We start from the raw sequence: 13,779 nt of genomic DNA on the forward strand, positions 1-13,779 counted from the left end.
CTCTGCCCGCAAGTGGAGGTCTTGCTCGAGTAGTGGGGGATCTGTTCTTCATCGCTTCATCCACCTTCCTGAACAGTCAGAAACCCTTGAAGAGACCCTATTTTTGTCCATTGGCACAAGCGCATGCATGTACTATTCAGCATGAGGCTCCTCTCTTCGTAGGGCTCGGACTTCCTCCTAGTTAGGTGAAATTCTGATGTCGAACTGGGACTAATGATTATTTGCACTGCCTGTTTTCCTCCCCATCTAGGTGGTCTACATTTTACGTGCTCATAACTCCTTAGGCCCTTCGGTCTTGTATATATATTGTATTGATTGTGATGTGTTGGTTTACTTTAGTATTATTGTGATTCTTTGCTATGGTCGATGTTACAAAGGCCTTGTAATAAATGTGTCTATATTTTTAATATAACACCTGTCTGGAGTAATTTGTAAGTGTCCTTGCTTTGTGTGCTCATTGAGGTCTTTCAGTCACCCTCACCCCTCTTGAGACTTAGGGCCTGATCACGACTTTGGCGGTAAACCTTGAATCCGGCGGTAGCGTTATTACCGCCGGATTTAAGGGTCCGCCAAATCAGGACTTAGGCGGATTTTCCCCCAGCTCTGAGCTGGGGGGAAATCTGCTGAAAATGTGCGCTATTACCGCTGGCGGGAAATCCGCCGGCGGTAAGAGCGCAAATTTTCCCCATTGAGCCCAATCGGGAAATGTGGCATTCCCCAATGGACTCAATGGGGAATTTTGTTGAATTACATTACCGCCGAACTCGTGATCCGGCGCTATTAGCGCCGGGGAGTTCAGCGGTAGGGCTAATACCGCTGGCGTTACTACCAAATTCGTGATCAGGCCCTTAGTCTTGACTGCCGCCATCGCTACCCTGATTGGTCTGGCTTGTCCAGAGGTTACCCTGCTCCAAGAAACTAGGCTGGTCTTCTGAACCTCTGCCCCTCCAGGTCCGAGTTCAGAAATCCATCTTAACAAATTGGTGTACAGCGGTGGGATAGGACTGAAGGTATCCGGTGTTGCATACGAGTGAAGGCATTTCGAGTTATTCCTACCAGGACACATAGTGAATTGTCGTAGTATCACTTTTTAAAGGTCATAGACCTATCTAACAGTATGGAAACAAGTACCTTGTTAACTTTAAATGCTTGTAAATCCGAAACATTGAAAAAGATGTGTGCTGAGAGAGGTGTCTCCTCTCAAGGCACCAAAATGGAAATGATCCAAAGAATCATGGCCTGGCAAGAAGCTCAGTTTAGTGCTATAGCTTCAGAGGACAGTGCAGAAGAGGTGGGGCTGCTCTCACTGGTAGAACTGACAGTTCTGCCGCTGCACTGGTCCACAGCGACCATGAGGACAGGGAGGATGAAATGTCCAATGTTTCCTCTGCCAGTGCTGATGGGGAGGCCATACTTGAATTCAAGAAGCAAGAACTGCTGTTTAGGCAGAAGGAGCTTAAGTTCAATATGGCCAAACTAAAAATCGAGCAGGCAGAAAAACAGAAAGACACGGATCACCAGTTGGAACTGGCCAAGCTCCAAGTTGCCAATGGATCCAAGGGTCCTGGACATGGGTCTGGGGCTGCCTCTCATCCAAGGTTTTCAAAAGATCTGCTCAGTGTGTATAAGGAAAAGAATGAAATTATGGACTGGCTGAATACATTTGAGTATGCATGTGAAGTTCAACAAGTTGACAATGCTGATAAAATTTCCTGGTTACTTAGCAGACTGCCCCATTCTGGCTGCATTGCCATCATGGAAATGTCGAAGGCTGAGAGAGCAGATTTTGCAATGTTGAAGCAAACTCTCATTTTAAAGTTTGGAAAGACTCCTGCCCAATACTTAAAAAGATTCAGAGAGTATAAGAAAAAAGAAGGTGGTACTTGGATATCTTATGTAACTGAATCCTTAAAAAACTTGACTGGCTGGGTCGAAGGTTATAAGGTTTCTTCTACCTTTGAAGGTATGATAAGTCTTGTCGAGCTGGAACATATTTTTGCATCTTCTTCCCCTGAGCTTAAGCAGCATTTGGCAGATTCAAAGGAGATAGATCCTAAGAAGCTTGCCATTGCAGCAGATTTATGGGTGTCACATTGAGTGTCCCATAAGGAAAGACTCATCCTGGTAAGCAGGAGGAAGGGAAAAAGTCCAAAAATAAGGAGGATGGGGAAACTGATAAATCTTCTTCCCAAAAGGGCCACAAAAAGAAAAATAAGGGTAAGACACAAGAGAACTCACAGGGTAGTGGAGGTCAGCCTCCAAAACAGAACTCTGGTTATAATAAGCCTCCCTATGTAAACAGACCAATGGATCTTGTTTTGCTTGTGGAGCAACTGACCATGTGAAGGGGGATCCCAGATGTAAGGTCAAAATCTTGGGGGTCCACTCTGATAATCTGGCCTTCACCTCCAACGAGGAAGAAGAGATTACCGGAGCATCCTTCTCCTCCAACTCCTTACCCAGTGGGATAGAAGCTGAGGTAGTTTTAGTTTCCCTGGGTTCCTGGGAGCCTTAAGTCGCAGAGGCTTATGCTAGGATTCCAGATAACACAAAGCACTACTTTAAAGACAGTGTGCTGATCAATGGAGTAGATACTCCAGCTCTTAGGGATACTGGGTGCAGTCGAACTGTAGTGGATTCTACCTTGGTAGACCCAGGGGAAGTTGCCAGAGCTACTCTGCTGCCCACTAAGTTGGCTGACGGCCCACCTCTCATGTTCCCAGTAATACCTGTAAATCTTACTATCAATGGTACAGCAGTCAGGATTCCAGTGAGCATTCAGAGGAGTGTCCCAGGAAAGGTCTTGTTGGGCAATGATCTCAAAACGTTAGGGCTTGTGGGAGATATTGCTGACAGACCCTGCACAAGGTCTCAAATGAGGGCAGCACTGGCCAAGACCAATGTTCTGCCCCAGCCAAAGGGGAAACCCAAGGCTAAAGGAGTCAAGAAACCAAGAAGAGGGAAAGAGAATATTCCCCCTAACTCGCCTACCACTGAGGTGGAGGTAGTTGGTCAATCACCCGGACCTGACGAGGAGGTGGTGATGCCTGAAGTGTTTGACCCCAATGACCACCCGGAACTAAACGATTTGTTAGTAGAAGGTGGTCCTGACAGTGAAGAATTCAGTAAAGGCCAACGTGAGTGCCCATCTCTGGAAGGCCTAAGGAGACAGGCCTGCTCCCAGCTTGAGGGTGAAAATCCTGGGAAGCATCAGATTTATTGGTAAGGTGGACTCCTGTATAGTGAGCCCACAGAGTCTACAGAAGGAGACCATAGGAGGCTGGTGGTTCCCCTTGCTGTAAGACTCCTGCAGCTGGCGCATGAAGTGCCCCTTGCTGGTCACCTTGGTATTAAGAGGACCAAGCAAAGGTTATCCATGCACTTCTACTGGCCCAAGATGGGGGTGCAAGTAGAAAGTCACTGCAGGAGTTGTGCCTCCTGCAAGTTATCTGGTAAGAGTGGTTCAACAATCCAAGCTCCATTGGTACCACTCCCAGTTGTGGGAGTACCATTCGAGAGGGTAGGGATTGACATAGTTGGTCCCCTTGACCCTCAAACATCCTCAGGCAATAGGTTTATCCTGGTGCTAGTGGACCATGCCACCAAATATCCTGAGGCTATCGCGCCTTGAAACACTTGTGTATAGGCGCGTTACAAATGCCATATCATATCATATCATATCCCATTAAAAACTGTCACTGCCAAGTCAGTTGCAAAAGCTTTACTTGGCATCTTTACTAGGGTTGGCTTCCCTAAAGAAGTTGTGTCTGACAGAGGCAGCAACTTTATGTCGAAGTATATGCAGGCTATATGGAAAGAATGTGGGGTCACCTATAAGTTTTCTTCCGCATACCACTACCAGACCAATGGTCTGGTGGAACGGTTTAACAGGACCTCAAAAAGTATGATTGGGGCTCTGGAAGAGCCTCAAAGAAGAAAACGGGATCTTCTTTTACCATGCTTACTGTTTGCCGACAGAGAGGTACCACAAGAGGGTGTTGGCTTCAGCCCCTTCGAACTTCTGTTTGGTCACCCTGTGCGGGGACCCTTAGCTATAGTCAAGGAGGGATGGGAGATGCGCTTTTGGGTCTCTAGTCATTCCAAAGGCCCTAGAAACTCTCGCTGGATTTATTATGAACTGTGCAAGTGTGTCACGGACAGGAGTGGTGGCACCTATCGTTTCTCTTGTGTTTTTAACCCCTTTTCGCCATGTTATCCGCGCTTACCGTGTTTGGCACAAGTGGCCGGGCTCCAAAATGGCCATGCCATGAGGTTCTTTGTCCTGTCCTTTGGCCATCTTGCCCCTTCACCTTCCCCAGGTCGAGCGGACCCGGGTCAGTCCTTATTTGGTCATGCACTTTCCCGCGAAACCCAAAGCTTTCGCAGGCTTCTGCCTGCCTTGTGTGTATGCCTCCAGAATGTGGGCTGGGATGTCTGTACCCAATCCACATCCTGGGTGCCAGAGAGTCTGCAGTGTCCTGAATGCCTGGGACCACCATGGTCCATGATAGGTCCACGTATGGTGTGAGTGTTTGTGAGCAGATCTCCCATTAGGTCCTCTCCGTTTTGGCGCGAAGGGAACTTTGGATAAGAGGAGGCTGAAAACACCACTACCATGTCGATCACCTGAGTTCACACCGAACGGGGGATAAGGAGCCAAGTATCCTGCAACAAGAAGCTGGGTTGAGGAACTGCTGGTGACCCGCTGAAGGTTTGGCACCCTGAACCTTTGTCGTCCTGCGAGACCCCTCTGCATGTGATCATCCTAGAAGGTCTGCGAAGGGGCTTCGACCCATTGGAATAGTGGGATCAACTATTCCCGGCACCTTCATCAAACCCTGCAAGTAAGCCTCTTCGGAAATGTCCCTGGGCCAACCAGTGGGATGACCAGCTTACACAGGATGTTTGCTCTGTCACCACCGCCGTTTTGGGGAAGCCCTCAAAACTTGGCTTACTGCTAGCTCTGTGTCCCCAGAACCCTCACACCGAATATCGTACACTTGGCATTCCCAGGTCTGAAGTGAGACGAGTGCGCTCGGACCAGAGTAAACGCAGTTGCCGTGTTGCCCTGCTCTGGTAACAACCTGTGCACGTTCGCTGCATTTGGGACACCCTCGCCCCTGCATCCTGCCCCCGCGGAATCTACACGGTGTCGAGACATCCTGATCATCGCATCTGAACCTGCCAGCAACGTTAACTGAACTGAACATATTAGTGTAACATTGGAAATTGCTTTCCCTTTCAGCGGACAGTTGAAAGTCCCCAGTTTACGGGGCCAGGTAAAAGGTTGACGTTGAGAAAAGTAAAAGTATAACATAGCAATGTATTATGGGTCGGGTGTAGGAGCAGGATTGGGGCTCAGAGCAAGCGCTTTAACTACACCACTCCAACACATTTGCGCAACTTTGTCACCACATAGAGAAAAGATCATAAAGTATAGTATCAAATGGATACAAGGAACTGATAACAAAATAGGGGTACCGTGGCCGCCCAACGGCAGCTTTGACACATACACCCAACAGCACCTACTGACGTACTTGCATAACACTTATAAAGGAAAAAAATTAGCAAACCACTTAGCGGTTTTCGGTATGTGGAGGATGTTTCGGGGATGCACACCGGGGGCCCCAGGAGTGTACGCAGTACAGGAGATAAAAAAAGAGAAGGTGACAAGAGGAGGTAGGGGTAAGAAAACCCAGAACCCGCCCAGCACTGAAGAAAGAGAGGAGGAGGCAGAAGGATCATTTGCGGTAGCAGAGACAAAGGTAAAAAAGGAAGGGGCAGAGGAAATGCCGATGGCTAAGGTAGTGAAGAAGGAGGAAGGGGGGTTGTACCCAATAACAGAACTTAGAGAAGCGGCCAGACAGCAACTAACGGCTGCTGAGGGATACTCCAACCCCGCATACAGCCCCCCACCATACGCAACCCCAGACGATTGCCAAAAAAGGTTGGGGGCGGCAGGTACAGTAGATTCCACCACAACACAGGTAGGAACGGGGGTGACAGGAGCGCCCTGGGGAATCTTGTAAACGTTGGGCCAGATGAGTGGGTAGCAGAAAAGGTGCTTCTGAAGCTCCGGGGAACACTAACAAAGGATGAGGAGGACGCAGTGAGAAAGGTAAATAAGGGAGGGGAGGAGGACACACAAACAGAGCACGAGGTAATTAAAGGGGGAGAAGGGCGACTATCACAAGAGGAGGAAGAGATACTGGAGGAAAGGTTGGCAGAATTGAGGAACATACAAAGCGCGCTGATTAGGCAGTTCGAGAAGGAAACACGGACGAGACAAGAGGACACTGTTAAGATGGATTTCTGAACTAGGACCTGGAGGGGCAGAGGTTCAGAAGGCCAGCCTAGTTTCTTGGAACAGGGTAACCTCTGGACAAGCCAGACCAATCAGGGTAGCGATGGCGGCGGTCAAGACTAAGTCTGAAGAGGGGTGAGGGTGACTGAAAGACCTCAATGAGCACACAAAGCAAGGACACTTACAAATTACTCCAGACAGGTGTTATATTAAAAATATAGACACATTTATTACAAGACCTTTGTAACATCGACCATAGCAAAGAATCACAATAATACTAAAGTAAACCAACACATCACAATCAATACAATATATATACAAGACTGAAGGGCCTAAGGAGTTATGAGCATGTAATATGTAGACCACATAGGTGGGGAGGAAAACAGGCAGTGCAAATAATCATTAGTCCCAGTTCGACATCAGAATTTCACCTAACAAGGTGGAAGTCCGAGCCCTACGAAGAGAGGAGCCTTATGCTCAATAGTACATGCATGCGCTTGTGCCAATGGACAAAAATAGGGTCTCTTCAAGGGTTTCTGACTGTTCAGGAAGCTGGATGAAGCGATGAAGAACAGGTCCCCCACTACTCGAGCAAGACCTCCACTTGCGGGCGGAGGCAGGGTGAGAGTGCGGGACAGATCGGCTATTTTGCAACAGCGGTGGAGGAGAAGTGGGTTCCTGCGCTAGGGGCCACCGGTTGGGGTATGGACTACTCACCGGTCCCCGATGCAGGCAGACCCAGACTAGAATGAAAGCTGTACCAGTCAGCAGTCTCTTTCTTTGTATGGATGTGAGTTTACAGAAAGGCGTCCCCCTCGCAGTGAACAGCCATTTCGTGGTTCTCTTTTCTGGTGCCAGCTCAAACCAGGCCCTGGTTTTCAGAAAGAGACTGCTGACTGGTACTGCTTTCATTCGAGTAGATGCATTATCAGAGACACAACGGAAGCATCAGTAATTAGATACATTGTCAAAAACAAAAGCATCTCTTCTGAAAACACGACATCCAACATCAGGTGTCTTCTATGTGTCCTGATGAAAGCCTTAGTCGGACCATTAGATGCCCGGTTACAACAGTTGACATTTTTAATTTTGAGTGTCCACACATCTAAGGCTGGAAACAGAGTCATTTATGTCGGCACAATTTACATGGGGTCTTCCTCGAGAAATTAACTATACTGTATATGATTGGAAGTCACCTTTGTTTACTAACACCACTCTAAGTCGGCAGTGTGCTTTATTGAGTTTTGACATATGCTAATAGATATCTGTATGTTTTAGAATACTGTGTCTTATTCATTGTTGTTATATGTTGTCACATGTTTTTTTATAAAAAAAGATGGACCACTGCTGTCCCCTTTTCTTATTATGTATCAGAAAATAAAACTAAATATATTTTTGTAATACCTTCCTTTGCTTGCATCTTGTGATATATGTTCCACACAAGATTTTCTTCTACAGTCACCTCATGCTAGTCTGAATCTCCAACCTATATGTTGACATCAATAGGTAGCTTGTTTGGGATTCTCTTTTTCTTCTATTGATTCCAGGCCACATCCCACAAGCCCCTAACAAAAAAGTGGTCCAATTTTGCTCATATAGCATTACCCATAATATGAAGTCACGAGGCGACAGAGTGTCACAAGCAGTAGTAGATATATAAGATGGCGTCTCTATGGGGATAGATAGCAAAAAAGCATATGCAAGCATGTATACACAAGCTCTTCAGGCAACTTGCATTTCTGTGGTGCTGCAGGAGGCCTATGTGAAAAATAACAACGATGCATGTCCGTGGGTGTGTCAGTCCGCTACGTCATAGCACTGAGTATGTTCTTCATGTAGGTTGGTGCGTGAGTAACTAGTGTGCATGGTGGCACGTGTGTTCTTGTCAGTTGGCTATGTCGTCATGGCATCTCTAACGATGTTGATGTTTTGTGGTTGTTACTTTAGTCGAGCTGGTCCCTGCCACAGGCATCGGCTTGACCAGGGCGGGCTATTGGGCATGCTCCTCGTGCGTGTGGGCCATGTACACATGGTACCTTGTCGTCAGGTAAAGAAGTGAATGCGTCAAACTCCTCTCGCGGGGGCGGCTTGGGCCGCGATCCTCTAGGCCAGGGTCTGGATGAGAATGGGGGGAAGGTGCTTTCCCATTTTCCCACTTCAGGTATTAGCCTAAAAGTCAGCGCACTGTTAGTGATGTTGCCTAAGCAGTCAGGACTGGCTAAAGGTGTCACATGTGACACACAGATATCTAACAGCGACGCGTAGTTGCAAATGGGCCCAAGTCATCATGTCCAGTCCTGACTTTTTAAGAAACAGCAGTTAACATGTTTGGACTGGTGGATTCATACTTATGACAGAACTGTGAAACTACAAATCCCAACATACAACAGGTCCATGTGAAACATGCCTGCGTAGGATTAGAAACGACAGTGAGACTGATGAGTATGCCCAGTGTGTCTTTATTTCATTGTTACGTGGTTCTAGTTACTGTATTTCAGGATGAGCATCATTCCCGCCGTGCTGCCTTTACAGTACCCTACTAAATCTAACGCTTTGTTTTCATCCTACCTCAAGATCCTCACACATGCCTGAAAGTAGTGCTGCTTGTCCTGTGTCCTCGACAGCTGCTAATGGACGACATGTCAGACAGACTGGATAGATCGGACCCTGATTCCATGAGGCTAGTTGGAAATCATCGTAAGAGCAGGTACATTATAGCACACTAGATATTCAATTGGTGTTTAGCCTTCTTGCTAATAGTGTTTGTTATTCTGGACTTCTTTGGTACTATGTCTATGCATTCAATCTCTTCATGAAATACTCTCACTATTCCACAGTGGTTCCACTCTCCATCCAGCCTCACTGTCGGCCTATTGCCCTAAAGGCTGCCTGACATGGTAGCACCGTATAGAGACATGTGAAAGTTCTGTGTACATACCCAGCACCATAGCGAACGCCCATGGAAGGATTTCCATATTTTGGTGGCGATGCATAATCTGGACTGGACTGGTGTCGACACTTAGATTTGGGTTTTCTCCCAGGAGCCAAATGGGGGCACGGCTTGGGATTGCGGTCATGAACAGAATCCCATACTCCAACATCATTGATAGGAATCCTTCCCAGGGGACAGACCTTGAAGAACACATCCACTGGAATGCTTATTCACTTTTCCACTGCTACTACAGGACAGAACCAATGAATGCTATAGTTGGGTAGACATGAAGGTTGATATATCATAGGCAAATACCAACCTTGGGTGTTGTTTGATTGCAATGCCCTGTGTCTCGGTTAACAGGCATTTTAAGTTTCAGCATTTGGTATTATTCATACTTGCATAGGGTTTTATCATGGCCAATCAATGGGCATTCACTCTGGCCAGCTTCAATGCCAAACAAAGTTGAGTAGGAATGTCAAACGGGAAATTATATCGTGCCTCCTATTGCAACGAATATATATATATTGGCCTACGCCAAGCTGCTTATAAGCTACTTACAAAGAAATCCGTGTTGCAAGGTCCTGACCTCAGAATCAATGTAAGCCGCCATTTTAGGTCAATCTGCCATTTTAGGTTCTCTCTGTAAAGTCACCCTGTGAGTTAAAATGGTGGAGGATGTCATTCCGAAATACAACATGGCCGTCTTGACCTCTGTATGTAACTAATATGTAACTTGCCTGCAGGCCACTTGTTGGGGTCGTGAACTGAGCCCTTGTCCTTCTCTGTCCTGTCTGTAAAGGATTACTCGCGTCAATGAAACAAATCCGTGAGCATATGTTAAGAACAATGTATCCAAATACTGAACTAAGAACACTTGTTTAACTACATTGTATTAATGTTTGAGAAGACCTTTATGAGAAATCCTAAAATACACTGTTGTCGTGTAGGCTTGTTGACATATGTATTAAAGGCAAACTTGTTGCATATAGATTTACGAACTCGGCATGAACCCTAGATTAGTAATGTATTAGAGGAATATTAACCCGAAGTAGGGTTGGACATCATGTTCGCAAATGGTATGAAAGAGCAACAAATTCTAATGTACAGTGCCACTCACTGAGCACACTGAACCACACTGGAGTTTGTTGTGTTGTACTGAGGGCCGATAGCTATCCATTATTTTTCTTTGTAACTGTTCAGTATAAAATAAAATATCTTTGTATGTTCCTTTGTAACCCGTGTTCAGTGTATTTCCTTTTGGGATACTCAGCCTCGATATTTTGATTTTGTTTTCAAAGTTGGCAGCCGAATATGGACCCTCAAGATTGATGCCGGATTGTCGAAGGTTGACACACGCTATCGGACCGGGATCGGACAGTGTGACAAAATAAGGGGCCCCTTCTGAACGAGACGCGACACCTCAGCAGCACTGGATGACCCGATCCCTGGACGATTAGCTTGTGGTCCGAGACGGCATCTTGACGAGGGTCCACTTATCGAGGCGGGCAGATTTGCCGAAATCACCAAACACGAGGTAAGATTAGTTAGGTAAGATTCTTTGTAATCCGACCAGACCTCCTTAGGATTGATCAGGTGAGTCGTGACCCCATTCGTAAATATCCTGATAATTTGATTTTGGCGTATTGTATCAGCAGACACAATTATTGACCAGGTAACACCAATAATTTGATATGCCTGGGAAATTGTCTACCTGCTTCAGGGCATTGTTCCACAGCGATACAAAAACTTTGGAATTTAGCCATCCGGCACCACAGGAGGGGTCGCCGGCGTGTACTATGTACTGTAAGAATGGCATTGGAAGTATAGTGTTTAATGATATTTGGCACAGACAAACAAGACATGCCTCCAAACTTCAGTGGCCAATCAATGGTAGTTTTGAAATCCCTTGTATTGAGTATTTAGAGTCGATTCTATTAAAGAAAAAAGCTAGACCTGCAGCATCCGATGTTTTGCAGAATTGGAAAAAAGAAGCGTTGCAGCAACTTAAGAGTAGAGAAAAACATGCGCGCCGTCATAAGACGAACGCCGAAAAAGCATTGTTGTATGACCAAGATAAACATTCTGAGTCGACTAGGAATATGGATAGGGCTTTCTCACTTGGCATTCAGAAAATCTATCCTTCTAAAGATCTTCATGTTTCCGATGAATTCATCGACAAATTGCTAAATGGGCCTGGTGCCTCTGCGCCACCTCCGTATGTTCCTCTTCCCACTGCTTTGCCTCTTCCTCTTGTTCCTGCTCCTCCTAATGTTCCTCTTCCTCCAGTTACTGTTCCTCCACCCATTCCTCCAGCCCTTCCTATTGCACCAGTAACAGTACCTCCATTGAATATGCCTGCTCCCCCTCTTCCAAGTGGTCCTGTACCGCTTGTAGTCGATCAGGGTGCAGGGTCAAGGGTTGTCACTCGCAATACTGTACCGCCAGAGAAGAAACGTGATTTGATTGCATGGGCTAAGCATTGTATGGAGAGAGATGATCAAGCTAATGTTTTTGCCACACTTTTTAATATGGCTAATTTTCCTGAGAAAAATGTTTTTATTGAAGGTTTAGGGATTCATTTATGTGTAATGTGGGGCAAATTAAATAATACAGATCTCCCGCAAGGGTTAAGGGATCTAAACACTTTAGCGTTTTCAAGAGACACTGTGGAGAAAGTAAATGAGCATGTCGAGAGGTTATTTGAGTATAGAAAGGAGTTGGAAAGGTTACAGAATGAGGATGACGAGGGGGAAAGTATGTATGTACAGAAACGGTTCCTTCCTTGTCGAAAATCGATATCTGAGGAAGCACAAATTTTTACGAAAGACGCGCTTAGATGGATTTCAGATATGTCGATAACTCCAGTTGAAGTATATGACACATTCAGTTAGTATACACCAGAAATGCAGAGGAAAGTGATACAGGTAATGATAGAGTACCTACAGGATGATTGTGTAAAGAGAAGAATTAGTTGCCCCACAGAGTTATTGAGTATTTTCGCTTGACACTTCTTCGGCTACTTTAGCGCTCAATTTAGCTCTGTTGCTTAGTAAGCGTTCGGAGTTGCCTACTTCTCAGTTGCCTATGAGAGAGGTTCCTCCGACATTTGTCCCGAAGGTTGAGATTGCGGCTGATCCTGCAACAAATGTAGTTGCTGTGAACATTCCTGCACATTATGTGTCACAGTTTGTTCATGTCCCGTTCTCAAGACAGGAAGTGAATACTATTAGACAATCTTTTCCTGACATTAGGAAAAATCTGACAGGATTCTATAAAGATATTGGGCCTCATTACGACCCTTGCGGAAATTGACTGACCGGACCGCAACAGCGTAAATAGCGTTTCCGCCATTGCACGAAGGAGCAAAGTGCGGCTAATTACGACCCATCGGGCACGAGCATTACGCCATGGCGGAATCCGAAAGGCTGCGATGGCGGAAATGACCCCAAAACGGCCCTTACCGCCGCCGTACGCTGCACCAGGTGCAATACCGCCACCCATCTTAGCGGTCACCGTAATGAGCGGTCACCGTAACGAGCGGACACCGTAAATTACGGCCACCGTAAATATAGGGAAACGGAAGTAAAAGCATGTGGCCGGAACGGGAAACAGCACGCCGCACAACTATAAAATCCGAATCCCAACACAACCATAAAAATCCGACCCTGACACACATCCCAACCCGTTAGCAACCCCAGTCTAAAAAATAAATATGGGAAAGGTAGCCAAGAAAGCGTGTGACCGCAAGCGGCAGGTACACTTCTCCCGAGAGGAACTGACCGTGCTCACCGAGACCCTCCAGGAAAATGCCGCCGTCGTCTTCTCCAGTCAAATGACCAGGACGGCCCTTGCCAACAAGAAGGCCATATGGGCCCTGGTGGCACAGCGCGTAAGTGCGGTGGGGACAACACCCCGCACGCCACAGCAATGTCGCAAGCGGTGGGACGACCTGCGGATCCGCGTACGCAGCATACTTTCTGCGAACAGGAACATCGCCACAGCTACCGGGGGGGGTTCAGAGTCGCCCATCAAGTTGACCCCCTGGGAGGAAATCTGCGCCTCCACCATAGGAATGGAGAGCATAGAGGGAGTCGGTGGGATGGAGAAAGGAGTGCCGACATCCGGAGAATCAGGTAGGTTGGCCAAGAGAAACAATGCGAAATCCACAAACCACGAACATGTGCAGTACCATGTGACCCCATAGTGCAATACATACTTTGCCCTGACAGCGCCCTCTAAAAGTCAGAATGAACAAACAAATCAATCAAGAAGCCATAAACAACCCCTACATGTGCAGCATGCACCCCCTAACTGCAGGCAGCCAAATGAATGCATCCTCAATCCACACGAAAATGAGACCACCTCCAAGGCCCAGTCCCAAATCAGCCTCATGTACCACCCCAATGCATTTGATACGTTGCCATTCCAAATCCGACAGACCCATAACTAACGCTCGCCCCTCTTTACTCCACCACAGGGTCCGATACCAACGACGAGCTGCAGGACACCCCTACCAGCACGCCTGCAAAGAGGGCCAGGA

The sequence above is a fragment of the Ambystoma mexicanum genome, chromosome 11 (genome assembly GCF_040938575.1).
Source record: "Ambystoma mexicanum isolate Mex_15411 chromosome 11, UKY_AmexF1_1, whole genome shotgun sequence".
NCBI classification, from domain to species: Eukaryota; Metazoa; Chordata; class Amphibia; order Caudata; family Ambystomatidae; genus Ambystoma; species Ambystoma mexicanum.